We start from the raw sequence: 24,611 nt of genomic DNA on the forward strand, positions 1-24,611 counted from the left end.
CGAGATCGTTCGAGAGGTTTCGGGGCTCCGGTCGTCGATGCGCCGTCCGCGACGTGCACAAAGGCGAGGGACGACGCACACAAAACGAGTGCGATCATACCAGCACCGGATCCCATCAGAACTCCGAAGTTAAGCGTGCTTGGGCGAGAGTAGTACTAGGATGGGTGACCCCCTGGGAAGTCCTCGTGTTATACTCCTTTTTGCGCCCCGAGCGGCCAAAAGACTTACTTAAAACTCTCTTTTAAGCTTTTCAATTTTTCCAGCATTATGGCCAACAATAAATATGTCATTAACATATATATAGCAGGAGAATAATGAAGTCATCATCTAAAAATTTCTTCATAAAACATACAATGACCAGACATGGTTCTAGGATGGGTGACCCCCTGGGAAGTCCTCGTGTTGCACTCCTTTTTGCTCCCCGAGCCGCCAAAACCTCTCCCGTCGACCTCCGAGGCGATGGTTTTGGGCCTCGGAATTTGCCGTGACCGCTACGCAGTCAGTCTCGTGGGGCTCGGAGAGAGCTTTCCGGAATGGGGCCGCAATAGCGATTCCGAGTTCGTTCGAGAAAGTCCCGATGGTTTCGGCGCGCGCTTGCCGTGTCCGGTACACGGTCGGCCTCGTGGGCATCGGAGGGATCCGACAATGGCGATTCCGAGATCGTTCGAGAGGTTTCGGGGCTCCGGTCGTCGATGCGCCGTCCGCGACGTGCACAAAGGCGAGGGACGACGCACACAAAACGAGTGCGATCATACCAGCACCGGATCCCATCAGAACTCCGAAGTTAAGCGTGCTTGGGCGAGAGTAGTACTAGGATGGGTGACCCCCTGGGAAGTCCTCGTGTTGCACTCTTTTTTGCGCCCCGAGCGGCCAAAAGACTTGATTAAAACTCTCTTTTAAGCTTTTCAATTTTTCCAGCATTATGGCCAACAATAAATATGTCATTAACATATATATAGCAGGAGAATAATGAAGTCATCATCTAAAAATTTCTTCATAAAACATACAATGACCAGACATGGTTCTAGGATGGGTGACCCCCTGGGAAGTCCTCGTGTTGCACTCTTGTTTGCGCCCCGAGCGGCCAAAACCTCTCCCGTCGACCTCCGAGGCGATGGTTTTGGGCCTCGGAATTTGCCGTGACCGCTACATAGTCAGTCTCGTGGGGCTCGGAGAGAGCTTTCCGGAATGGGGCCGCAATAGCGATTCCGAGTTCGTTCGAGAAAGTCCCGATGGTTTCGGCGCGCGCTTGCCGTGTCCGGTACGCGGTCGGCCTCGTGGGCATCGGATGGATCCGACAATGACGATTCCGAGATCGTTCGAGAGGTTTCGGGGCTCCGGTCGTCGATGCGCCGTCCGCGACGTGCACAAAGGCGAGGGACGACGCACACAAAACGAGTGCGATCATACCAGCACCGGATCCCATCAGAACTCCGAAGTTAAGCGTGCTTGGGCGAGAGTAGTACTAGGATGGGTGACCCCCTGGGAAGTCCTCGTGTTGCACTCCTTTTTGCGCCCCGAGCGGCCAAAAGACTTGCTTAAAACTCTCTTTTAAGCTTTTCAATTTTTCCAGCATTATGGCCAACAATAAATATGTCATTAACATATATATAGCAGGAGAATAATGAAGTCATCATCTAAAAATTTCTTCATAAAACATACAATGACCAGACATGGTTCTAGGATGGGTGACCCCCTGGGAAGTCCTCATGTTGCACTCTTGTTTGCGCCCCGAGCGGCCAAAACCTCTCCCGTCGACCTCCGAGGCGATGGTTTTGGGCCTCGGAATTTGCCGTGACCGCTACATAGTCAGTCTCGTGGGGCTCGGAGAGAGCTTTCCGGAATGGGGCCGCAATAGCGATTCCGAGTTCGTTCGAGAAAGTCCCGATGGTTTCGGCGCGCGCTTGCCGTGTCCGGTACGCGGTCGGCCTCGTGGGCATCGGATGGATCCGACAATGACGATTCCGAGATCGTTCGAGAGGTTTCGGGGCTCCGGTCGTCGATGCGCCGTCCGCGACGTGCACAAAGGCGAGGGACGACGCACACAAAACGAGTGCGATCATACCAGCACCGGATCCCATCAGAACTCCGAAGTTAAGCGTGCTTGGGCGAGAGTAGTACTAGGATGGGTGACCCCCTGGGAAGTACTCGTGTTGCACTCCTTTTTGCGCCCCGAGCGGCCAAAAGACTTACTTAAACTCTCTTTTAAGCTTTTCAATTTTTCCAACATTATGGCCAACAATAAATATGTCATTAACATATATATAGCAGGAGAATAATGAAATCATCATCTAAAAATTTCTTCATAAAACATACAATGACCAGACATGGTTCTAGGATGGGTGACCCCCTGGGAAGTCCTCGTGTTGCACTCCTTTTTGCTCCCCGAGCTGCCAAAACCTCTCCCGTCGACCTCCGAGGCGATGGTTTTGGGCCTCGGAATTTGCCGTGACCGCTACGCAGTCAGTCTCGTGGGGCTCGGAGAGAGCTTTCCGGAATGGGGCCGCAATAGCGATTTCGAGTTCGTTCGAGAAAGTCCCGATGGTTTCGGCGCGCGCTTGCCGTGTCCGGTACGCGGTCAGCCTCGTGGGCATCGGAGGGATCCGACAATGGCGATTCCGAGATCGTTCGAGAGGTTTCGGGGCTCCTATCGTCGATGCGCCGTCCGCGACGTGCACAAAGGCGAGGGACGACGCACACAAAACGAGTGCGATCATACCAGCACCGGATCCCATCAGAACTCCGAAGTTAAGCGTGCTTGGGCGAGAGTAGAACTAGGATGGGTGACCCCCTGGGAAGTCCTCGTGTTGCACTCCTTTTTGCGCCCCGAGCGGCCAAAAGACTTACTTGAAACTCTCTTTTAAGCTTTTCAATTTTTCCAGCATTATGGCCAACAATAAATATGTCATTAACATATATATAGCAGGAGAATAATGAAATCATCATCTAAAAATTTCTTCATAAAACATACAATGACCAGACATGGTTCTAGGATGGGTGACCCCGTGGGAAGTCCTCGTGTTGCACTCCTTTTTGCGCCCCGAGCAGCCAAAACCTCTCCCGTCGACCTCCGAGGCGATGGTTTTGGGCCTCGGAATTTGCCATGACCGCTACGCAGTCAGTCTCGTGGGGCTCGGAGAGAGCTTTCCGGAATGGGGCCGCAATAGCGATTCCGAGTTCGTTCGAGAAAGTCCCGATGGTTTCGGCGCGCGCTTGCCGTGTCCGGTACGCGGTCGGCCTCGTGGGCATCGGAGGGATCCGACAATGGTGATTCCGAGATCGTTCGAGAGGTTTCGGGGCTCCGGTCGTCGATGCGCCGTCCGCGACGTGCACAAAGGCGAGGGACGACGCACACAAAACGAGTGCGATCATACCAGCACCGGATCCCATCAGAACTCCGAAGTTAAACGTGCTTGGGCGAGAGTAGTACTAGGATGGGTGACCTAGGAAGTCCTCGTGTTGCACTCCTTTTTGCGCCCCGAGCGGCCAAAAGACTTACTTAAAACTCTCTTTAAAGCTTTTCAATTTTTCGAGCATTATGGCCAACAATAAATATGTCATTAACATATATATAGCAGGAGAATAATGAAATCATCATCTAAAAATTTCTTCATAAAACATACAATGACCAGACATGGTTCTAGGATGGGTGACCCCCTGGGAAGTCCTCGTGTTGCACTCCTTTTTGCGCCCTGAGCGGCCAAAACCTCTCCCGTCGACCTCCGAGGCGATGGTTTTGGGCCTCGGAATTTGCCATGACCGCTACGCTGTCAGTCTCGTGGGGCTCGGAGAGAGCTTTCCGGAATGGGGCCGCAATAGCGATTCCGAGTTCGTTCGAGAAAGTCCCGATGGTTTCGGCGCGCGCTTGCCGTGTCCGGTACGCGGTCGGCCTCGTGGGCATCGGATGGATCCGACAATGACGATTCCGAGATCGTTCGAGAGGTTTCGGGGCTCCGGTCGTCGATGCGCCGTCCGCGACGTTCACAAAGGCGAGGGACGACGCACACAAAACGAGTGCGATCATACCAGCACCGGATCCCATCAGAACTCCGAAGTTAAGCGTGCTTGGGCGAGAGTAGTACTAGGATGGGTGACCCCCTGGGAAGTCCTCGTGTTGCACTCCTTTTTGCGCCCCGAGCGGCCAAAAGACTTACTTAAACTCTCTTTTAAGCTTTTCAATTTTTCCAGCATTATGGCCAACAATAAATATGTCATTAACATATATATAGCAGGAGAATAATGAAATCATCATCTAAAAATTTCTTCATAAAACATACAATGACCAGACATGGTTCTAGGATGGGTGACCCCCTGGGAAGTCCTCGTGTTGCACTCCTTTTTGCTCCCCGAGCCGCCAAAACCTCTCCCGTCGACCTCCGAGGCGATGGTTTTGGGCCTCGGAATTTGCCGTGACCGCTACATAGTCAGTCTCGTGGGGCTCGGAGAGAGCTTTCCGGAATGGGGCCGCAATAGCGATTCCGAGTTCGTTCGAGAAAGTCCCGATGGTTTCGGCGCGCGCTTGCCGTGTCCGGTACACGGTCGGCCTCGTGGGCATCGGATGGATCCGACAATGACGATTCCGAGATCGTTCGAGAGGTTTCGGGGCTCCGGTCGTCGATGCGCCGTCCGCGACGTGCACAAAGGCGAGGGACGACGCACACAAAACGAGTGCGATCATACCAGCACCGGATCCCATCAGAACTCCGAAGTTAAGCTTGCTTGGGCGAGAGTAGTACTAGGATGGGTGACCCCCTGGGAAGTCCTCGTGTTGCACTCCTTTTTGCGCCCCGAGCGGCCAAAAGACTTACTTAAAACTCTCTTTTAAGCTTTTCAATTTTTCCAGCATTATGGCCAACAATAAATATGTCATTAACATAAATATAGCTGGAGAATAATGAAATCATCATCTAAAAATTTCTTCATAAAACATACAATGACCAGACATGGTTCTAGGATGGGTGACCCCCTGGGAAGTCCTCGTGTTGCACTCCTTTTTGCTCCCCGAGCCGCCAAAACCTCTCCCGTCGACCTCCGAGGCGATGGTTTTGGGCCTCGGAATTTGCCGTGACCGCTACGCAGTCAGTCTCGTGGGGCTCGGAGAGAGCTTTCCGGAATGGGGCCGCAATAGCGATTCCGAGTTCGTTCGAGAAAGTCCCGATGGTTTCGGCGCGCGCTTGCCGTGTCCGGTACACGGTCGGCCTCGTGGGCATCGGAGGGATCCGACAATGGCGATTCCGAGATCGTTCGAGAGGTTTCGGGGCTCCGGTCGTCGATGCGCCGTCCGCGACGTGCACAAAGGCGAGGGACGACGCACACAAAACGAGTGCGATCATACCAGCACCGGATCCCATCAGAACTCCGAAGTTAAGCGTGCTTGGGCGAGAGTAGTACTAGGATGGGTGACCCCCTGGGAAGTCCTCGTGTTGCACTCTTTTTTGCGCCCCGAGCGGCCAAAAGACTTGCTTAAAACTCTCTTTTAAGCTTTTCAATTTTTCCAGCATTATGGCCAACAATAAATATGTCATTAACATATATATAGCAGGAGAATAATGAAGTCATCATCTAAAAATTTCTTCATAAAACATACAATGACCAGACATGGTTCTAGGATGGGTGACCCCCTGGGAAGTCCTCGTGTTGCACTCTTGTTTGCGCCCCGAGCGGCCAAAACCTCTCCCGTCGACCTCCGAGGCGATGGTTTTGGGCCTCGGAATTTGCCGTGACCGCTACGCAGTCAGTCTCGTGGGGCTCGGAGAGAGCTTTCCGGAATGGGGCCGCAATAGCGATTCCGAGTTCGTTCGAGAAAGTCCCGATGGTTTCGGCGCGCGCTTGCCGTGTCCGGTACACGGTCGGCCTCGTGGGCATCGGAGGGATCCGACAATGGCGATTCCGAGATCGTTCGAGAGGTTTCGGGGCTCCGGTCGTCGATGCGCCGTCCGCGACGTGCACAAAGGCGAGGGACGACGCACACAAAACGAGTGCGATCATACCAGCACCGGATCCCATCAGAACTCCGAAGTTAAGCGTGCTTGGGCGAGAGTAGTACTAGGATGGGTGACCCCCTGGGAAGTCCTCGTGTTGCACTCCTTTTTGCGCCCCGAGCGGCCAAAAGACTTGCTTAAAACTCTCTTTTAAGCTTTTCAATTTTTCCAGCATTATGGCCAACAATAAATATGTCATTAACATATATATAGCAGGAGAATAATGAAGTCATCATCTAAAAATTTCTTCATAAAACATACAATGACCAGACATGGTTCTAGGATGGGTGACCCCCTGGGAAGTCCTCATGTTGCACTCTTGTTTGCGCCCCGAGCGGCCAAAACCTCTCCCGTCGACCTCCGAGGCGATGGTTTTGGGCCTCGGAATTTGCCGTGACCGCTACATAGTCAGTCTCGTGGGGCTCGGAGAGAGCTTTCCGGAATGGGGCCGCAATAGCGATTCCGAGTTCGTTCGAGAAAGTCCCGATGGTTTCGGCGCGCGCTTGCCGTGTCCGGTACGCGGTAGACCTCGTGGGCATCGGATGGATCCGACAATGACGATTCCGAGATCGTTCGAGAGGTTTCGGGGCTCCGGTCGTCGATGCGCCGTCCGCGACGTGCACAAAGGCGAGGGACGACGCACACAAAACGAGTGCGATCATACCAGCACCGGATCCCATCAGAACTCCGAAGTTAAGCGTGCTTGGGCGAGAGTAGAACTAGGATGGGTGACCCCCTGGGAAGTCCTCGTGTTGCACTCCTTTTTGCGCCCCGAGCGGCCAAAAGACTTACTTGAAACTCTCTTTTAAGCTTTTCAATTTTTCCAGCATTATGGCCAACAATAAATATGTCATTAACATATATATAGCAGGAGAATAATGAAATCATCATCTAAAAATTTCTTCATAAAACATACAATGACCAGACATGGTTCTAGGATGGGTGACCCCGTGGGAAGTCCTCGTGTTGCACTCCTTTTTGCGCCCCGAGCGGCCAAAACCTCTCCCGTCGACCTCCGAGGCGATGGTTTTGGGCCTCGGAATTTGCCATGACCGCTACGTCGTCAGTCTCGTGGGGCTCGGAGAGAGCTTTCCGGAATGGGGCCGCAATAGCGATTCCGAGTTCGTTCGAGAAAGTCCCGATGGTTTCGGCGCGCGCTTGCCGTGTCCGGTACGCGGTCGAACTCGTGGGCATCGGAGGGATCCGACAATGGCGATTCCGAGATCGTTCGAGAGGTTTCGGGGCTCCGGTCGTCGATGCGCCGTCCGCGACGTGCACAAAGGCGAGGGACGACGCACACAAAACGAGTGCGATCATACCAGCACCGGATCCCATCAGAACTCCGAAGTTAAGCGTGCTTGGGCGAGAGTAGTACTAGGATGGGTGACCCCCTGGGAAGTCCTCGTGTTGCACTCCTTTTTGCGCCCCGAGCGGCCAAAAGACTTACTTGAAACTCTCTTTTAAGCTTTTCAATTTTTCCAGCATTATGGCCAACAATAAATATGTCATTAACATATATATAGCAGGAGAATAATGAAATCATCATCTAAAAATTTCTTCATAAAACATACAATGACCAGACATGGTTCTAGGATGGGTGACCCCGTGGGAAGTCCTCGTGTTGCACTCCTTTTTGCGCCCCGAGCAGCCAAAACCTCTCCCGTCGACCTCCGAGGCGATGGTTTTGGGCCTCGGAATTTGCCATGACCGCTACGCAGTCAGTCTCGTGGGGCTCGGAGAGAGCTTTCCGGAATGGGGCCGCAATAGCGATTCCGAGTTCGTTCGAGAAAGTCCCGATGGTTTCGGCGCGCGCTTGCCGTGTCCGGTACGCGGTCGGCCTCGTGGGCATCGGAGGGATCCGACAATGGTGATTCCGAGATCGTTCGAGAGGTTTCGGGGCTCCGGTCGTCGATGCGCCGTCCGCGACGTGCACAAAGGCGAGGGACGACGCACACAAAACGAGTGCGATCATACCAGCACCGGATCCCATCAGAACTCCGAAGTTAAGCGTGCTTGGGCGAGAGTAGTACTAGGATGGGTGACCTAGGAAGTCCTCGTGTTGTACTCCTTTTTGCGCCCCGAGCGGCCAAAAGACTTACTTAAAACTCTCTTTAAAGCTTTTCAATTTTTCGAGCATTATGGCCAACAATAAATATGTCATTAACATATATATAGCAGGAGAATAATGAAATCATCATCTAAAAATTTCTTCATAAAACATACAATGACCAGACATGGTTCTAGGATGGGTGACCCCCTGGGAAGTCCTCGTGTTGCACTCCTTTTTGCGCCCTGAGCGGCCAAAACCTCTCCCGTCGACCTCCGAGGCGATGGTTTTGGGCCTCGGAATTTGCCATGACCGCTACGCTGTCAGTCTCGTGGGGCTCGGAGAGAGCTTTCCGGAATGGGGCCGCAATAGCGATTCCGAGTTCGTTCGAGAAAGTCCCGATGGTTTCGGCGCGCGCTTGCCGTGTCCGGTACGCGGTCGGCCTCGTGGGCATCGGATGGATCCGACAATGACGATTCCGAGATCGTTCGAGAGGTTTCGGGGCTCCGGTCGTCGATGCGCCGTCCGCGACGTTCACAAAGGCGAGGGACGACGCACACAAAACGAGTGCGATCATACCAGCACCGGATCCCATCAGAACTCCGAAGTTAAGCGTGCTTGGGCGAGAGTAGTACTAGGATGGGTGACCCCCTGGGAAGTCCTCGTGTTGCACTCCTTTTTGCGCCCCGAGCGGCCAAAAGACTTACTTAAACTCTCTTTTAAGCTTTTCAATTTTTCCAGCATTATGGCCAACAATAAATATGTCATTAACATATATATAGCAGGAGAATAATGAAATCATCATATAAAAATTTCTTCATAAAACATACAATGACCAGACATGGTTCTAGGATGGGTGACCCCCTGGGAAGTCCTCGTGTTGCACTCCTTTTTGCTCCCCGAGCCGCCAAAACCTCTCCCGTCGACCTCCGAGGCGATGGTTTTGGGCCTCGGAATTTGCCGTGACCGCTACATAGTCAGTCTCGTGGGGCTCGGAGAGAGCTTTCCGGAATGGGGCCGCAATAGCGATTCCGAGTTCGTTCGAGAAAGTCCCGATGGTTTCGGCGCGCGCTTGCCGTGTCCGGTACGCGGTCGGCCTCGTGGGCATCGGATGGATCCGACAATGACGATTCCGAGATCGTTCGAGAGGTTTCGGGGCTCCGGTCGTCGATGCGCCGTCCGCGACGTGCACAAAGGCGAGGGACGACGCACACAAAACGAGTGCGATCATACCAGCACCGGATCCCATCAGAACTCCGAAGTTAAGCGTGCTTGGGCGAGAGTAGTACTAGGATGGGTGACCCCCTGGGAAGTCCTCGTGTTGCACTCCTTTTTGCGCCCCGAGCGGCCAAAAGACTTACTTAAAACTCTCTTTTAAGCTTTTCAATTTTTCCAGCATTATGGCCAACAATAAATATGTCATTAACATAAATATAGCTGGAGAATAATGAAATCATCATCTAAAAATTTCTTCATAAAACATACAATGACCAGACATGGTTCTAGGATGGGTGACCCCCTGGGAAGTCCTCGTGTTGCACTCCTTTTTGCTCCCCGAGCCGCCAAAACCTCTCCCGTCGACCTCCGAGGCGATGGTTTTGGGCCTCGGAATTTGCCGTGACCGCTACGCAGTCAGTCTCGTGGGGCTCGGAGAGAGCTTTCCGGAATGGGGCCGCAATAGCGATTCCGAGTTCGTTCGAGAAAGTCCCGATGGTTTCGGCGCGCGCTTGCCGTGTCCGGTACACGGTCGGCCTCGTGGGCATCGGAGGGATCCGACAATGGCGATTCCGAGATCGTTCGAGAGGTTTCGGGGCTCCGGTCGTCGATGCGCCGTCCGCGACGTGCACAAAGGCGAGGGACGACGCACACAAAACGAGTGCGATCATACCAGCACCGGATCCCATCAGAACTCCGAAGTTAAGCGTGCTTGGGCGAGAGTAGTACTAGGATGGGTGACCCCCTGGGAAGTCCTCGTGTTGCACTCCTTTTTGCGCCCCGAGCGGCCAAAAGACTTGCTTAAAACTCTCTTTTAAGCTTTTCAATTTTTCCAGCATTATGGCCAACAATAAATATGTCATTAACATATATATAGCAGGAGAATAATGAAGTCATCATCTAAAAATTTCTTCATAAAACATACAATGACCAGACATGGTTCTAGGATGGGTGACCCCCTGGGAAGTCCTCGTGTTGCACTCTTGTTTGCGCCCCGAGCGGCCAAAACCTCTCCCGTCGACCTCCGAGGCGATGGTTTTGGGCCTCGGAATTTGCCGTGACCGCTACATAGTCAGTCTCGTGGGGCTCGGAGAGAGCTTTCCGGAATGGGGCCGCAATAGCGATTCCGAGTTCGTTCGAGAAAGTCCCGATGGTTTCGGCGCGCGCTTGCCGTGTTCGGTACGCGGTCGGCCTCGTGGGCATCGGATGGATCCGACAATGACGATTCCGAGATCGTTCGAGAGGTTTCGGGGCTCCGGTCGTCGATGCGCCGTCCGCGACGTGCACAAAGGCGAGGGACGACGCACACAAAACGAGTGCGATCATACCAGCACCGGATCCCATCAGAACTCCGAAGTTAAGCGTGCTTGGGCGAGAGTAGTACTAGGATGGGTGACCCCCTGGGAAGTCCTCGTGTTGCACTCCTTTTTGCGCCCCGAGCGGCCAAAAGACTTACTTAAACTCTCTTTTAAGCTTTTCAATTTTTCCAGCATTATGGCCAACAATAAATATGTCATTAACATATATATAGCAGGAGAATAATGAAATCATCATCTAAAAATTTCTTCATAAAACATACAATGACCAGACATGGTTCTAGGATGGGTGACCCCCTGGGAAGTCCTCGTGTTGCACTCCTTTTTGCGCCCCGAGCGGCCAAAACCTCTCCCGTCGACCTCCGAGGCGATGGTTTTGGGCCTCGGAATTTGCCGTGACCGCTACACAGTCAGTCTCGTGGGGCTCGGAGAGAGCTTTCCGGAATGGGGCCGCAATAGCGATTCCGAGTTCGTTCGAGAAAGTCCCGATGGTTTCGGCGCGCGCTTGCCGTGTCCGGTACGCGGTAGACCTCGTGGGCATCGGATGGATCCGACAATGACGATTCCGAGATCGTTCGAGAGGTTTCGGGGCTCCGGTCGTCGATGCGCCGTCCGCGACGTGCTCAAAGGCGAGGGACGACGCACACAAAACGAGTGCGATCATACCAGCACCGGATCCCATCAGAACTCCGAAGTTAAGCGTGCTTGGGCGAGAGTAGAACTAGGATGGGTGACCCCCTGGGAAGTCCTCGTGTTGCACTCCTTTTTGCGCCCCGAGCGGCCAAAAGACTTACTTGAAACTCTCTTTTAAACTTTTCAATTTTTCCAGCATTATGGCCAACAATAAATATGTCATTAACATATATATAGCAGGAGAATAATGAAATCATCATCTAAAAATTTCTTCATAAAACATACAATGACCAGACATGGTTCTAGGATGGGTGACCCCGTGGGAAGTCCTCGTGTTGCACTCCTTTTTGCGCCCCGAGCGGCCAAAACCTCTCCCGTCGACCTCCGAGGCGATGGTTTTGGGCCTCGGAATTTGCCATGACCGCTACGTCGTCAGTCTCGTGGGGCTCGGAGAGAGCTTTCCGGAATGGGGCCGCAATAGCGATTCCGAGTTCGTTCGAGAAAGTCCCGATGGTTTCGGCGCGCGCTTGCCGTGTCCGGTACGCGGTCGGCCTCGTGGGCATCGGAGGGATCCGACAATGGCGATTCCGAGATCGTTCGAGAGGTTTCGGGGCTCCGGTCGTCGATGCGCCGTCCGCGACGTGCACAAAGGCGAGGGACGACGCACACAAAACGAGTGCGATCATACCAGCACCGGATCCCATCAGAACTCCGAAGTTAAGCGTGCTTGGGCGAGAGTAGTACTAGGATGGGTGACCCCCTGGGAAGTCCTCGTGTTGCACTCCTTTTTGCGCCCCGAACAGCCAAAAGACTTACTTAAAACTCTCTTTAAAGCTTTTCAATTTTTCGAGCATTATGGCCAACAATAAATATGTCATTAACATATATATAGCAGGAGAATAATGAAATCATCATCTAAAAATTTCTTCATAAAACATACAATGACCAGACATGGTTCTAGGATGGGTGACCCCCTGGGAAGTCCTCATGTTGCACTCCTTTTTGCGCCCTGAGCGGCCAAAACCTCTCCCGTCGACCTCCGAGGCGATGGTTTTGGGCCTCGGAATTTGCCGTGACCGCTACGCTGTCAGTCTCGTGGGGCTCGGAGAGAGCTTTCCGGAATGGGGCCGCAATAGCGATTCCGAGTTCGTTCGAGAAAGTCCCGATGGTTTCGGCGCGCGCTTGCCGTGTCCGGTACGCGGTCGGCCTCGTGGGCATCAGATGGATCCGACAATGACGATTCCGAGATCGTTCGAGAGGTTTCGGGGCTCCGGTCGTCGATGCGCCGTCCGCGACGTGCACAAAGGCGAGGGACGACGCACACAAAACGAGTGCGATCATACCAGCACCGGATCCCATCAGAACTCCGAAGTTAAGCGTGCTTGGGCGAGAGTAGTACTAGGATGGGTGACCCCCTGGGAAGTCCTCGTGTTGCACTCCTTTTTGCGCCCCGAGCGGCCAAAAGACTTACTTAAACTCTCTTTTAAGCTTTTCAATTTTTCAAGCATTATGGCCAACAATAAATATGTCATTAACATATATATAGCAGGAGAATAATGAAATCATCATCTAAAAATTTCTTCATAAAACATACAATGACCAGACATGGTTCTAGGATGGGTGACCCCCTGGGAAGTCCTCGTGTTGCACTCCTTTTTGCTCCCCGAGCCGCCAAAACCTCTCCCGTCGACCTCCGAGGCGATGGTTTTGGGCCTCGGAATTTGCCATGACAGCTACGCAGTCAGTCTCGTGGGGCTCGGAGAGAGCTTTCCGGAATGGGGCCGCCATAGCGATTCCGAGTTCGTTCGAGAAAGTCCCGATGGTTTCGGCACGCGCTTGCCGTGTCCGGTATGCGGTCGGCCTCGTGGGCATCGGAGGGATCCGACAATGGCGATTCCAAGATCGTTCGAGAGGTTTCGGGGCTCCGGTCGTCGATGCGCCGTCCGCGACGTGCACAAAGGCGAGGGACGACGCACACAAAACGAGTGCGATCATACCAGCACCGGATCCCATCAGAACTCCGAAGTTAAGCGTGCTTGGGCGAGAGTAGAACTAGGATGGGTGACCCCCTGGGAAGTCCTCGTGTTGCACTCCTTTTTGCGCCCCGAGCGGCCAAAAGACTTACTTAAAACTCTCTTTAAAGCTTTTCAATTTTTCGAGCATTATGGCCAACAATAAATATGTCATTAACATATATATAGCAGGAGAATAATGAAATCATCATCTAAAAATTTCTTCATAAAACATACAATGACCAGACATGGTTCTAGGATGGGTGACCCCCTGGGAAGTCCTCGTGTTGCACTCCTTTTTGCGCCCCGAGCGGCCAAAACCTCTCCCGTCGACCTCCGAGGCGATGGTTTTGGGCCTCGGAATTTGCCGTGACCGCTAAGCAGTCAGTCTCGTGGGGCTCGGAGAGAGCTTTCCGGAATGGGGCCGCAATAGCGATTCCGAGTTCGTTCGAGAAAGTCCCGATGGTTTCGGCGCGCGCTTGCCGTGTCCGGTACGCGGTAGACCTCGTGGGCATCGGATGGATCCGACAATGACGATTCCGCGATCATTCGAGAGGTGTCGGGGCTCCGGTCGTCGATGCGCCGTCCGCGACGTGCACAAAGGCGAGGGACGACGCACACAAAACGAGTGCGATCATACCAGCACCGGATCCCATCAGAACTCCTAAGTTAAGCGTGCTTGGGCGAGAGTAGTACTAGGATGGGTGACCCCCTGGGAAGTCCTCGTGTTGCACTCCTTTTTGCGCCCCGAGCGGCCAAAAGACTTACTTAAAACTCTCTTTTAAGCTTTTCAATTTTTCCAGCATTATGGCCAACAATAAATATGTCATTAACATATATATAGCAGGAGAATAATGAAATCATCATCTAAAAATTTCTTCATAAAACATACAATGACCAGACATGGTTCTAGGATGGGTGACCCCCTGGGAAGTCCTCGTGTTGCACTCCTTTTTGCGCCCCGAGCGGCCAAAAGACTTACTTAAAACTCTCTGTTAAGCTTTTCAATTTTTCCAGCATTATGGCCAACAATAAATATGTCATTAACATAAATATAGCTGGAGAATAATGAAATCATCATCTAAAAATTTCTTCATAAAACATACAATGACCAGACATGGTTCTAGGATGGGTGACCCCCTGGGAAGTCCTCGTGTTGCACTCCTTTTTGCTCCCCGAGCCGCCAAAACCTCTCCCGTCGACCTCCGAGGCGATGGTTTTGGGCCTCGGAATTTGCCGTGACCGCTACGCAGTCAGTCTCGTGGGGCTCGGAGAGAGCTTTCCGGAATGGGGCCGCAATAGCGATTCCGAGTTCGTTCGAGAAAGTCCCGATGGTTTCGGCGCGCGCTTGCCGTGTCCGGTACACGGTCGGCCTCGTGGGCATCGGAGGGATCCGACAATGGCGATTCCGAGATCGTTCGAGAGGTTTCGGGGCTCCGGTCGTCGATGCGCCGTCCGCGACGTGCACAAAGGCGAGGGACGACGCACACAAAATGAGTGCGATCATACCAGCACCGGATCCCATCAGAACTCCGAAGTTAAGCGTGCTTGGGCGAGAGTAGTACTAGGATGGGTGACCCCCTGGGAAGTCCTCGTGTTGCACTCCTTTTTGCGCCCCGAGCGGCCAAAAGACTTGCTTAAAACTCTCTTTTAAGCTTTTCAATTTTTCCAGCATTATGGCCAACAATAAATATGTCATTAACATATATATAGCAGGAGAATAATGAAGTCATCATCTAAAAATTTCTTCATAAAACATACAATGACCAGACATGGTTCTAGGATGGGTGACCCCCTGGGAAGTCCTCGTGTTGCACTCTTGTTTGCGCCCCGAGCGGCCAAAACCTCTCCCGTCGACCTCCGAGGCGATGGTTTTGGGCCTCGGAATTTGCCGTGACCGCTACATAGTCAGTCTCGTGGGGCTCGGAGAGAGCTTTACGGAATGGGGCCGCAATAGCGATTCCGAGTTCGTTCGAGAAAGTCCCGATGGTTTCGGCGCACGCTTGCCGTGTCCGGTACGCGGTCGGCCTCGTGGGCATCGGATGGATCCGACAATGACGATTCCGAGATCGTTCGAGAGGTTTCGGGGCTCCGGTCGTCGATGCGCCGTCCGCGACGTGCACAAAGGCGAGGGACGACGCACACAAAACGAGTGCGATCATACCAGCACCGGATCCCATCAGAACTCCGAAGTTAAGCGTGCTTGGGCGAGAGTAGTACTAGGATGGGTGACCCCCTGGGAAGTCCTCGTGTTGCACTCCTTTTTGCGCCCCGAGCGGCCAAAAGACTTACTTAAACTCTCTTTTAAGCTTTTCAATTTTTCCAGCATTATGGCCAACAATAAATATGTCATTAACATATATATAGCAGGAGAATAATGAAATCATCATCTAAAAATTTCTTCATAAAACATACAATGACCAGACATGGTTCTAGGATGGGTGACCCCCTGGGAAGTCCTCGTGTTGCACTCCTTTTTGCTCCCCGAGCCGCCAAAACCTCTCCCGTCGACCTCCGAGGCGATGGTTTTGGGCCTCGGAATTTGCCGTGACCGCTACGCAGTCAGTCTCGTGGGGCTCGGAGAGAGCTTTCCGGAATGGGGCCGCAATAGCGATTCCGAGTTCGTTCGAGAAAGTCCCGATGGTTTCGGCGCGCGCTTGCCGTGTCCGGTACACGGTCGGCCTCGTGGGCATCGGAGGGATCCGACAATGGCGATTCCGAGATCGTTCGAGAGGTTTCGGGGCTCCGGTCGTCGATGCGCCGTCCGCGACGTGCACAAAGGCGAGGGACGACGCACACAAAACGAGTGCGATCATACCAGCACCGGATCCCATCAGAACTCCGAAGTTAAGCGTGCTTGGGCGAGAGTAGTACTAGGATGGGTGACCCCCTGGGAAGTCCTCGTGTTGCACTCCTTTTTGCGCCCCGAGCGGCCAAAAGACTTACTTAAAACTCTCTTTTAAGCTTTTCAATTTTTCCAGCATTATGGCCAACAATAAATATGTCATTAACATATATATAGCAGGAGAATAATGAAATCATCATCTAAAAATTTCTTCATAAAACATACAATGACCAGACATGGTTCTAGGATGGGTGACCCCCTGGGAAGTCCTCGTGTTGCACTCTTTTTTGCGCACCGAGCGGCCAAAAGACTTACTTAAAACTCTCTTTAAAGCTTTTCAATTTTTCGAGCATTATGGCCAACAATAAATATGTCATTAACATATATATAGCAGGAGAATAATGAAATCATCATCTAAAAATTTCTTCATAAAACATACAATGACCAGACATGGTTCTAGGATGGGTGACCCCCTGGGAAGTCCTCGTGTTGCACTCCTTTTTGCGCCCCGAGCGGCCAAAACCTCTCCCGTCGACCTCCGAGGCGATGGTTTTGGGCCTCGGAATTTGCCGTGACCGCTACGCAGTCAGTCTCGTGGGGCTCGGAGAGAGCTTTCCGGAATGGGGCCGCAATAGCGATTCCGAGTTCGTTCGAGAAAGTCCCGATGGTTTCGGCGCGCGCTTGCCGTGTCCGGTACGCGGTCGGCCTCGTGGGCATCGGAGGGATCCGACAATGGCGATTCCGAGATCGTTCGAGAGGTTTCGGGGCTCCGGTCGTCGATGCGCCGTCCGCGACGTGCACAAAGGCGAGGGACGACGCACACAAAATGAGTGCGATCATACCAGCACCGGATCCCATCAGAACTCCGAAGTTAAGCGTGCTTGGGCGAGAGTAGTACTAGGATGGGTGACCCCCTGGGAAGTCCTCGTGTTGCACTCCTTTTTGCGCCCCGAGCGGCCAAAAGACTTGCTTAAAACTCTCTTTTAAGCTTTTCAATTTTTCCAGCATTATGGCCAACAATAAATATGTCATTAACATATATATAGCAGGAGAATAATGAAGTCATCATCTAAAAATTTCTTCATAAAACATACAATGACCAGACATGGTTCTAGGATGGGTGACCCCCTGGGAAGTCCTCGTGTTGCACTCTTGTTTGCGCCCCGAGCGGCCAAAACCTCTCCCGTCGACCTCCGAGGCGATGGTTTTGGGCCTCGGAATTTGCCGTGACCGCTACATAGTCAGTCTCGTGGGGCTCGGAGAGAGCTTTCCGGAATGGGGCCGCAATAGCGATTCCGAGTTCGTTCGAGAAAGTCCCGATGGTTTCGGCGCGCGCTTGCCGTTTCCGGTACGCGGTCGGCCTCGTGGGCATCGGATGGATCCGACAATGACGATTCCGAGATCGTTCGAGAGGTTTCGGGGCTCCGGTCGTCGATGCGCCGTCCGCGACGTGCACAAAGGCGAGGGACGACGCACACAAAACGAGTGCGATCATACCAGCACCGGATCCCATCAGAACTCCGAAGTTAAGCGTGCTTGGGCGAGAGTAGTACTAGGATGGGTGACCACCTGGGAAGTCCTCGTGTTGCACTCCTTTTTGCGCCCCGAGCGGCCAAAAGACTTACTTAAACTCTCTTTTAAGCTTTTCAATTTTTCCAGCATTATGGCCAACAATAAATATGTCATTAACATATATATAGCAGGAGAATAATGAAATCATCATCTAAAAATTTCTTCATAAAACATACAATGACCAGACATGGTTCTAGGATGGGTGACCCCGTGGGAAGTCCTCGTGTTGCACTCCTTTTTGCGCCCCGAGCGGCCAAAAGACTTACTTAAAACTCTCTTTTAAGCTTTTCAATTTTTCCAGCATTATGGCCAACAATAAATATGTCATTAACATAAATATAGCTGGAGAATAATGAAATCATCATCTAAAAATTTCTTCATAAAACATACAATGACCAGACATGGTTCTAGGATGGGTGACCCCCTGGGAAGTCCTCGTGTTGCAATCCTTTTTGCTCCCCGAGCCGCCAAAACCTCTCCCGTCGACCTCCGAGGCGATGGTTTTGGGCCTCGGAATTTGCCGTGACCGCTACGCAGTCAGTCTCGTGGGGCTCGGAGAGAGCTTTCCGGAATGGGGCCGCAATAGCGATTCCGAGTTCGTTCGAGAAAGTCCCGATGGTTTCGGCGCGCGCTTGCCGTGTCCGGTACACGGTCGGCCTCGTGGGCATCGGAGGGATCCGACAATGGCGATTCCGAGATCGTTCGAGAGGTTTCGGGGCTCCGGTCGTCGATGCGCCGTCCGCGACGTGCACAAAGGCGAGGGACGACGCACACAAAATGAGTGCGATCATACCAGCACCGGATCCCATCAGAACTCCGAAGTTAAGCGTGCTTGGGCGAGAGTAGTACTAGGATGGGTGACCCCCTGGGAAGTCCTCGTGTTGCACTCCTTTTTGCGCCCCGAGCGGCCAAAAGACTTGCTTAAAACTCTCTTTTAAGCTTTTCAATTTTTCCAGCATTATGGCCAACAATAAATATGTCATTAACATATATATAGCAGGAGAATAATGAAGTCATCATCTAAAAATTTCTTCATAAAACATACAATGACCAGACATGGTTCTAGGATGGGTGACCCCCTGGGAAGTCCTCGTGTTGCACTCTTGTTTGCGCCCCGAGCGGCCAAAACCTCTCCCGTCAACCTCCGAGGCGATGGTTTTGGGCCTCGGAATTTGCCGTGACCGCTACATAGTCAGTCTCGTGGGGCTCGGAGAGAGCTTTCCGGAATGGGGCCGCAATAGCGATTCCGAGTTCGTTCGAGAAAGTCCCGATGGTTTCGGCGCACGCTTGCCGTGTCCGGTACGCGGTCGGCCTCGTGGGCATCGGATGGATCCGACAATGACGATTCCGAGATCGTTCGAGAGGTTTCGGGGCTCCGGTCGTCGATGCGCCGTCCGCGACGTGCACAAAGGCGAGGGACGACGCACACAAAACGAGTGCGATCATACCAGCACCGGATCCCATCAGAACTCCGAAGTTAAGCGTGCTTGGGCGAGAGTAGTACTAGGATGGGTGACCCCCTGGGAAGTCCTCGTGTTGCACTCCTTTTTGCGCCCCGAGCGGCCAAAAGACTTACTTAAACTCTCTTTTAAGCTTTTCAATTTTTCCAGCATTATGGCCAACAATAAATATGTCATTAACATATATATAGCAGGAGAATAATGAAATCATCATCTAAAAATTTCTTCATAAAACATACAATGACCAGACATGGTTCTAGGATGGGTGACCCCCTGGGAAGTCCTCGTGTTGCACTCCTTTTTGCTCCCCGAGCCGCCAAAACCTCTCCCGTCGACCTCCGAGGCGATGGTTTTGGGCCTCGGAATTTGCCGTGACCGCTACGCAGTCAGTCTCGTGGGGCTCGGAGAGAGCTTTCCGGAATGGGGCCGCAATAGCGATTCCGAGTTCGTTCGAGAAAGTCCCGATGGTTTCGGCGCGCGCTTGCCGTGTCCGGTACACGGTCGGCCTCGTGGGCATCGGAGGGATCCGACAATGGCGATTCCGAGATCGTTCGAGAGGTTTCGGGGCTCCGGTCGTCGATGCGCCGTCCGCGACGTGCACAAAGGCGAGGGACGACGCACACAAAACGAGTGCGATCATACCAGCACCGGATCCCATCAGAACTCCGAAGTTAAGCGTGCTTGGGCGAGAGTAGTACTAGGATGGGTGACCCCCTGGGAAGTCCTCGTGTTGCACTCCTTTTTGCGCCCCGAGCGGCCAAAAGACTTACTTAAAACTCTCTTTTAAGCTTTTCAATTTTTCCAGCATTATGGCCAACAATAAATATGTCATTAACATATATATAGCAAGAGAATAATGAAATCATCATCTAAAAATTTCTTCATAAAACATACAATGACCAGACATGGTTCTAGGATGGGTGACCCCCTAGGAAGTCCTCGTGTTGCACTCTTTTTTGCGCACCGAGCGGCCAAAAGACTTACTTAAAACTCTCTTTAAAGCTTTTCAATTTTTCGAGCATTATGGCCAACAATAAATATGTCATTAACATATATATAGCAGGAGAATAATGAAATCATCATCTAAAAATTTCTTCATAAAACATACAATGACCAGACATGGTTCTAGGATGGGTGACCCCCTGGGAAGTCCTCGTGTTGCACTCCTTTTTGCGCCCCGAGCGGCCAAAACCTCTCCCGTCGACCTCCGAGGCGATGGTTTTGGGCCTCGGAATTTGCCGTGACCGCTACGCAGTCAGTCTCGTGGGGCTCGGAGAGAGCTTTCCGGAATGGGGCCGCAATAGCGATTCCGAGTTCGTTCGAGAAAGTCCCGATGGTTTCGGCGCGCGCTTGCCGTGTCCGGTACGCGGTCGGCCTCGTGGGCATCGGAGTGATCCGACAATGGCGATTCCGAGATCGTTCGAGAGGTTTCGGGGCTCCGGTCGTCGATGCGCCGTCCGCGACGTGCACAAAGGCGAGGGACGACGCACACAAAATGAGTGCGATCATACCAGCACCGGATCCCATCAGAACTCCGAAGTTAAGCGTGCTTGGGCGAGAGTAGTACTAGGATGGGTGACCCCCTGGGAAGTCCTCGTGTTGCACTCCTTTTTGCGCCCCGAGCGGCCAAAAGACTTGCTTAAAACTCTCTTTTAAGCTTTTCAATTTTTCCAGCATTATGGCCAACAATAAATATGTCATTAACATATATATAGCAGGAGAATAATGAAGTCATCATCTAAAAATTTCTTCATAAAACATACAATGACCAGACATGGTTCTAGGATGGGTGACCCCCTGGGAAGTCCTCGTGTTGCACTCTTGTTTGCGCCCCGAGCGGCCAAAACCTCTCCCGTCGACCTCCGAGGCGATGGTTTTGGGCCTCGGAATTTGCCGTGACCGCTACATAGTCAGTCTCGTGGGGCTCGGAGAGAGCTTTCCGGAATGGGGCCGCAATAGCGATTCCGAGTTCGTTCGAGAAAGTCCCGATGGTTTCGGCGCGCGCTTGCCGTTTCCGGTACGCGGTCGGCCTCGTGGGCATCGGATGGATCCGACAATGACGATTCCGAGATCGTTCGAGAGGTTTCGGGGCTCCGGTCGTCGATGCGCCGTCCGCGACGTGCACAAAGGCGAGGGACGACGCACACAAAACGAGTGCGATCATACCAGCACCGGATCCCATCAGAACTCCGAAGTTAAGCGTGCTTGGGCGAGAGTAGTACTAGGATGGGTGACCACCTGGGAAGTCCTCGTGTTGCACTCCTTTTTGCGCCCCGAGCGGCCAAAAGACTTACTTAAACTCTCTTTTAAGCTTTTCAATTTTTCCAGCATTATGGCCAACAATAAATATGTCATTAACATATATATAGCAGGAGAATAATGAAATCATCATCTAAAAATTTCTTCATAAAACATACAATGACCAGACATGGTTCTAGGATGGGTGACCCCGTGGGAAGTCCTCGTGTTGCACTCCTTTTTGCGCCCCGAGCGGCCAAAAGACTTACTTAAAACTCTCTTTTAAGCTTTTCAATTTTTCCAGCATTATGGCCAACAATAAATATGTCATTAACATAAATATAGCTGGAGAATAATGAAATCATCATCTAAAAATTTCTTCATAAAACATACAATGACCAGACATGGTTCTAGGATGGGTGACCCCCTGGGAAGTCCTCGTGTTGCAATCCTTTTTGCTCCCCGAGCCGCCAAAACCTCTCCCGTCGACCTCCGAGGCGATGGTTTTGGGCCTCGGAATTTGCCGTGACCGCTACGCAGTCAGTCTCGTGGGGCTCGGAGAGAGCTTTCCGGAATGGGGCCGCAATAGCGATTCCGAGTTCGTTCGAGAAAGTCCCGATGGTTTCGGCGCGCGCTTGCCGTGTCCGGTACACGGTCGGCCTCGTGGGCATCGGAGGGATCCGACAATGGCGATTCCGAGATCGTTCGAGAGGTTTCGGGGCTCCGGTCGTCGATGCGCCGTCCGCGACGTGCACAAAGGCGAGGGACGACGCACACAAAATGAGTGCGATCATACCAGCACCGGATCCCATCAGAACTCCGAAGTTAAGCGTGCTTGGGCGAGAGTAGTACTAGGATGGGTGACCCCCTGGGAAGTCCTCGTGTTGCACTCCTTTTTGCGCCCCGAGCGGCCAAAAGACTTGCTTAAAACTCTCTTTTAAGCTTTTCAATTTTTCCAGCATTATGGCCAACAATAAATATGTCATTAACATATATATAGCAGGAGAATAATGAAGTCATCATCTAAAAATTTCTTCATAAAACATACAATGACCAGACATGGTTCTAGGATGGGTGACCCCCTGGGAAGTCCTCGTGTTGCACTCTTGTTTGCGCCCCGAGCGGCCAAAACCTCTCCCGTCGACCTCCGAGGCGATGGTTTTGGGCCTCGGAATTTGCCGTGACCGCTACATAGTCAGTCTCGTGGGGCTCGGAGAGAGCTTTCCGGAATGGGGCCGCAATAGCGATTCCGAGTTCGTTCGAGAAAGTCCCGATGGTTTCGGCGCACGCTTGCCGTGTCCGGTACGCGGTCGGCCTCGTGGGCATCGGATGGATCCGACAATGACGATTCCGAGATCGTTCGAGAGGTTTCGGGGCTCCGGTCGTCGATGCGCCGTCCGCGACGTGCACAAAGGCGAGGGACGACGCACACAAAACGAGTGCGATCATACCAGCACCGGATCCCATCAGAACTCCGAAGTTAAGCGTGCTTGGGCGAGAGTAGTACTAGGATGGGTGACCCCCTGGGAAGTCCTCGTGTTGCACTCCTTTTTGCGCCCCGAGCGGCCAAAAGACTTACTTAAACTCTCTTTTAAGCTTTTCAATTTTTCCAGCAGTATGGCCAACAATAAATATGTCATTAACATATATATAGCAGGAGAATAATGAAATCATCATCTAAAAATTTCTTCATAAAACATACAATGACCAGACATGGTTCTAGGATGGGTGACCCCCTGGGAAGTCCTCGTGTTGCACTCCTTTTTGCTCCCCGAGCCGCCAAAACCTCTCCCGTCGACCTCCGAGGCGATGGTTTTGGGCCTCGGAATTTGCCGTGACCGCTACGCAGTCAGTCTCGTGGGGCTCGGAGAGAGCTTTCCGGAATGGGGCCGCAATAGCGATTCCGAGTTCGTTCGAGAAAGTCCCGATGGTTTCGGCGCGCGCTTGCCGTGTCCGGTACACGGTCGGCCTCGTGGGCATCGGAGGGATCCGACAATGGCGATTCCGAGATCGTTCGAGAGGTTTCGGGGCTCCGGTCGTCGATGCGCCGTCCGCGACGTGCACAAAGGCGAGGGACGACGCACACAAAACGAGTGCGATCATACCAGCACCGGATCCCATCAGAACTCCGAAGTTAAGCGTGCTTGGGCGAGAGTAGTACTAGGATGGGTGACCCCCTGGGAAGTCCTCGTGTTGCACTCCTTTTTGCGCCCCGAGCGGCCAAAAGACTTACTTAAAACTCTCTTTTAAGATTTTCAATTTTTCCAGCATTATGGCCAACAATAAATATGTCATTAACATATATATAGCAGGAGAATAATGAAATCATCATCTAAAAATTTCTTCATAAAACATACAATGACCAGACATGGTTCTAGGATGGGTGACCCCCTGGGAAGTCCTCGTGTTGCACTCTTTTTTGCGCCCCGAGCGGCCAAAAGACTTACTTAAAACTCTCTTTAAAGCTTTTCAATTTTTCGAGCATTATGGCCAACAATAAATATGTCATTAACATATATATAGCAGGAGAATAATGAAATCATCATCTAAAAATTTCTTCATAAAACATACAATGACCAGACATGGTTCTAGGATGGGTGACCCCCTGGGAAGTCCTCGTGTTGCACTCCTTTTTGCGCCCCGAGCGGCCAAAACCTCTCCCGTCGACCTCCGAGGCGATGGTTTTGGGCCTCGGAATTTGCCGTGACCGCTACGCAGTCAGTCTCGTGGGGCTCGGAGAGAGCTTTCCGGAATGGGGCCGCAATAGCGATTCCGAGTTCGTTCGAGAAAGTCCCGATGGTTTCGGCGCGCGCTTGCCGTGTCCGGTACGCGGTCGGCCTCGTGGGCATCGGAGGGATCCGACAATGGCGATTCCGAGATCGTTCGAGAGGTTTCGGGGCTCCGGTCGTCGATGCGCCGTCCGCGACGTGCACAAAGGCGAGGGACGACGCACACAAAATGAGTGCGATCATACCAGCACCGGATCCCATCAGAACTCCGAAGTTAAGCGTGCTTGGGCGAGAGTAGTACTAGGATGGGTGACCCCCTGGGAAGTCCTCGTGTTGCACTCCTTTTTGCGCCCCGAGCGGCCAAAAGACTTGCTTAAAACTCTCTTTTAAGCTTTTCAATTTTTCCAGCATTATGGCCAACAATAAATATGTCATTAACATATATATAGCAGGAGAATAATGAAGTCATCATCTAAAAATTTCTTCATAAAACATACAATGACCAGACATGGTTCTAGGATGGGTGACCCCCTGGGAAGTCCTCGTGTTGCACTCTTGTTTGC

At 52.3% G+C, this 24,611-nt stretch overlaps 36 pseudogenes; all 36 read left to right on the forward strand.

Annotated features, from left to right (window-relative positions):
- Positions 1–86: 86 nt before the first annotated feature.
- On the forward strand, positions 87–197 carry LOC135591640 (5S ribosomal RNA; annotated as a pseudogene).
- A 544-nt stretch (positions 198–741) lies between these two features.
- Positions 742–852, forward strand: LOC135591341 (5S ribosomal RNA; annotated as a pseudogene).
- Positions 853–1,396: 544 nt separating this feature from the next.
- On the forward strand, positions 1,397–1,507 carry LOC135591253 (5S ribosomal RNA; annotated as a pseudogene).
- Positions 1,508–2,051: 544 nt separating this feature from the next.
- LOC135591405 (5S ribosomal RNA) lies at positions 2,052–2,162 on the forward strand (annotated as a pseudogene).
- A 543-nt stretch (positions 2,163–2,705) lies between these two features.
- Positions 2,706–2,816, forward strand: LOC135591669 (5S ribosomal RNA; annotated as a pseudogene).
- Positions 2,817–3,360: 544 nt separating this feature from the next.
- Positions 3,361–3,468, forward strand: LOC135591758 (5S ribosomal RNA; annotated as a pseudogene).
- A 544-nt stretch (positions 3,469–4,012) lies between these two features.
- LOC135591254 (5S ribosomal RNA) lies at positions 4,013–4,123 on the forward strand (annotated as a pseudogene).
- Positions 4,124–4,666: 543 nt separating this feature from the next.
- Positions 4,667–4,777, forward strand: LOC135591042 (5S ribosomal RNA; annotated as a pseudogene).
- A 544-nt stretch (positions 4,778–5,321) lies between these two features.
- LOC135591342 (5S ribosomal RNA) lies at positions 5,322–5,432 on the forward strand (annotated as a pseudogene).
- Positions 5,433–5,976: 544 nt separating this feature from the next.
- LOC135591256 (5S ribosomal RNA) lies at positions 5,977–6,087 on the forward strand (annotated as a pseudogene).
- Positions 6,088–6,631: 544 nt separating this feature from the next.
- Positions 6,632–6,742, forward strand: LOC135591670 (5S ribosomal RNA; annotated as a pseudogene).
- Positions 6,743–7,286: 544 nt separating this feature from the next.
- LOC135591257 (5S ribosomal RNA) lies at positions 7,287–7,397 on the forward strand (annotated as a pseudogene).
- Positions 7,398–7,941: 544 nt separating this feature from the next.
- On the forward strand, positions 7,942–8,049 carry LOC135591768 (5S ribosomal RNA; annotated as a pseudogene).
- Positions 8,050–8,593: 544 nt separating this feature from the next.
- Positions 8,594–8,704, forward strand: LOC135591258 (5S ribosomal RNA; annotated as a pseudogene).
- A 543-nt stretch (positions 8,705–9,247) lies between these two features.
- On the forward strand, positions 9,248–9,358 carry LOC135591259 (5S ribosomal RNA; annotated as a pseudogene).
- A 544-nt stretch (positions 9,359–9,902) lies between these two features.
- Positions 9,903–10,013, forward strand: LOC135591260 (5S ribosomal RNA; annotated as a pseudogene).
- A 544-nt stretch (positions 10,014–10,557) lies between these two features.
- LOC135591261 (5S ribosomal RNA) lies at positions 10,558–10,668 on the forward strand (annotated as a pseudogene).
- Positions 10,669–11,211: 543 nt separating this feature from the next.
- LOC135591671 (5S ribosomal RNA) lies at positions 11,212–11,322 on the forward strand (annotated as a pseudogene).
- Positions 11,323–11,866: 544 nt separating this feature from the next.
- Positions 11,867–11,977, forward strand: LOC135591263 (5S ribosomal RNA; annotated as a pseudogene).
- A 544-nt stretch (positions 11,978–12,521) lies between these two features.
- Positions 12,522–12,632, forward strand: LOC135591264 (5S ribosomal RNA; annotated as a pseudogene).
- Positions 12,633–13,175: 543 nt separating this feature from the next.
- LOC135591672 (5S ribosomal RNA) lies at positions 13,176–13,286 on the forward strand (annotated as a pseudogene).
- Positions 13,287–13,830: 544 nt separating this feature from the next.
- On the forward strand, positions 13,831–13,941 carry LOC135591569 (5S ribosomal RNA; annotated as a pseudogene).
- Positions 13,942–14,699: 758 nt separating this feature from the next.
- On the forward strand, positions 14,700–14,810 carry LOC135591265 (5S ribosomal RNA; annotated as a pseudogene).
- Positions 14,811–15,354: 544 nt separating this feature from the next.
- Positions 15,355–15,465, forward strand: LOC135591267 (5S ribosomal RNA; annotated as a pseudogene).
- A 543-nt stretch (positions 15,466–16,008) lies between these two features.
- Positions 16,009–16,119, forward strand: LOC135591268 (5S ribosomal RNA; annotated as a pseudogene).
- Positions 16,120–16,877: 758 nt separating this feature from the next.
- On the forward strand, positions 16,878–16,988 carry LOC135591269 (5S ribosomal RNA; annotated as a pseudogene).
- Positions 16,989–17,532: 544 nt separating this feature from the next.
- Positions 17,533–17,643, forward strand: LOC135591032 (5S ribosomal RNA; annotated as a pseudogene).
- A 757-nt stretch (positions 17,644–18,400) lies between these two features.
- LOC135591270 (5S ribosomal RNA) lies at positions 18,401–18,511 on the forward strand (annotated as a pseudogene).
- Positions 18,512–19,055: 544 nt separating this feature from the next.
- Positions 19,056–19,166, forward strand: LOC135591271 (5S ribosomal RNA; annotated as a pseudogene).
- Positions 19,167–19,709: 543 nt separating this feature from the next.
- On the forward strand, positions 19,710–19,820 carry LOC135591272 (5S ribosomal RNA; annotated as a pseudogene).
- A 758-nt stretch (positions 19,821–20,578) lies between these two features.
- On the forward strand, positions 20,579–20,689 carry LOC135591273 (5S ribosomal RNA; annotated as a pseudogene).
- A 544-nt stretch (positions 20,690–21,233) lies between these two features.
- On the forward strand, positions 21,234–21,344 carry LOC135591033 (5S ribosomal RNA; annotated as a pseudogene).
- A 757-nt stretch (positions 21,345–22,101) lies between these two features.
- Positions 22,102–22,212, forward strand: LOC135591275 (5S ribosomal RNA; annotated as a pseudogene).
- A 544-nt stretch (positions 22,213–22,756) lies between these two features.
- LOC135591276 (5S ribosomal RNA) lies at positions 22,757–22,867 on the forward strand (annotated as a pseudogene).
- A 543-nt stretch (positions 22,868–23,410) lies between these two features.
- On the forward strand, positions 23,411–23,521 carry LOC135591278 (5S ribosomal RNA; annotated as a pseudogene).
- Positions 23,522–24,279: 758 nt separating this feature from the next.
- Positions 24,280–24,390, forward strand: LOC135591279 (5S ribosomal RNA; annotated as a pseudogene).
- The last annotated feature ends 221 nt before the right edge of the window (positions 24,391–24,611 follow it).

The sequence above is a fragment of the Musa acuminata genome, chromosome BXJ1-8, assembly GCF_036884655.1.
Source record: "Musa acuminata AAA Group cultivar baxijiao chromosome BXJ1-8, Cavendish_Baxijiao_AAA, whole genome shotgun sequence".
NCBI classification, from domain to species: domain Eukaryota; kingdom Viridiplantae; phylum Streptophyta; class Magnoliopsida; order Zingiberales; family Musaceae; genus Musa; species Musa acuminata.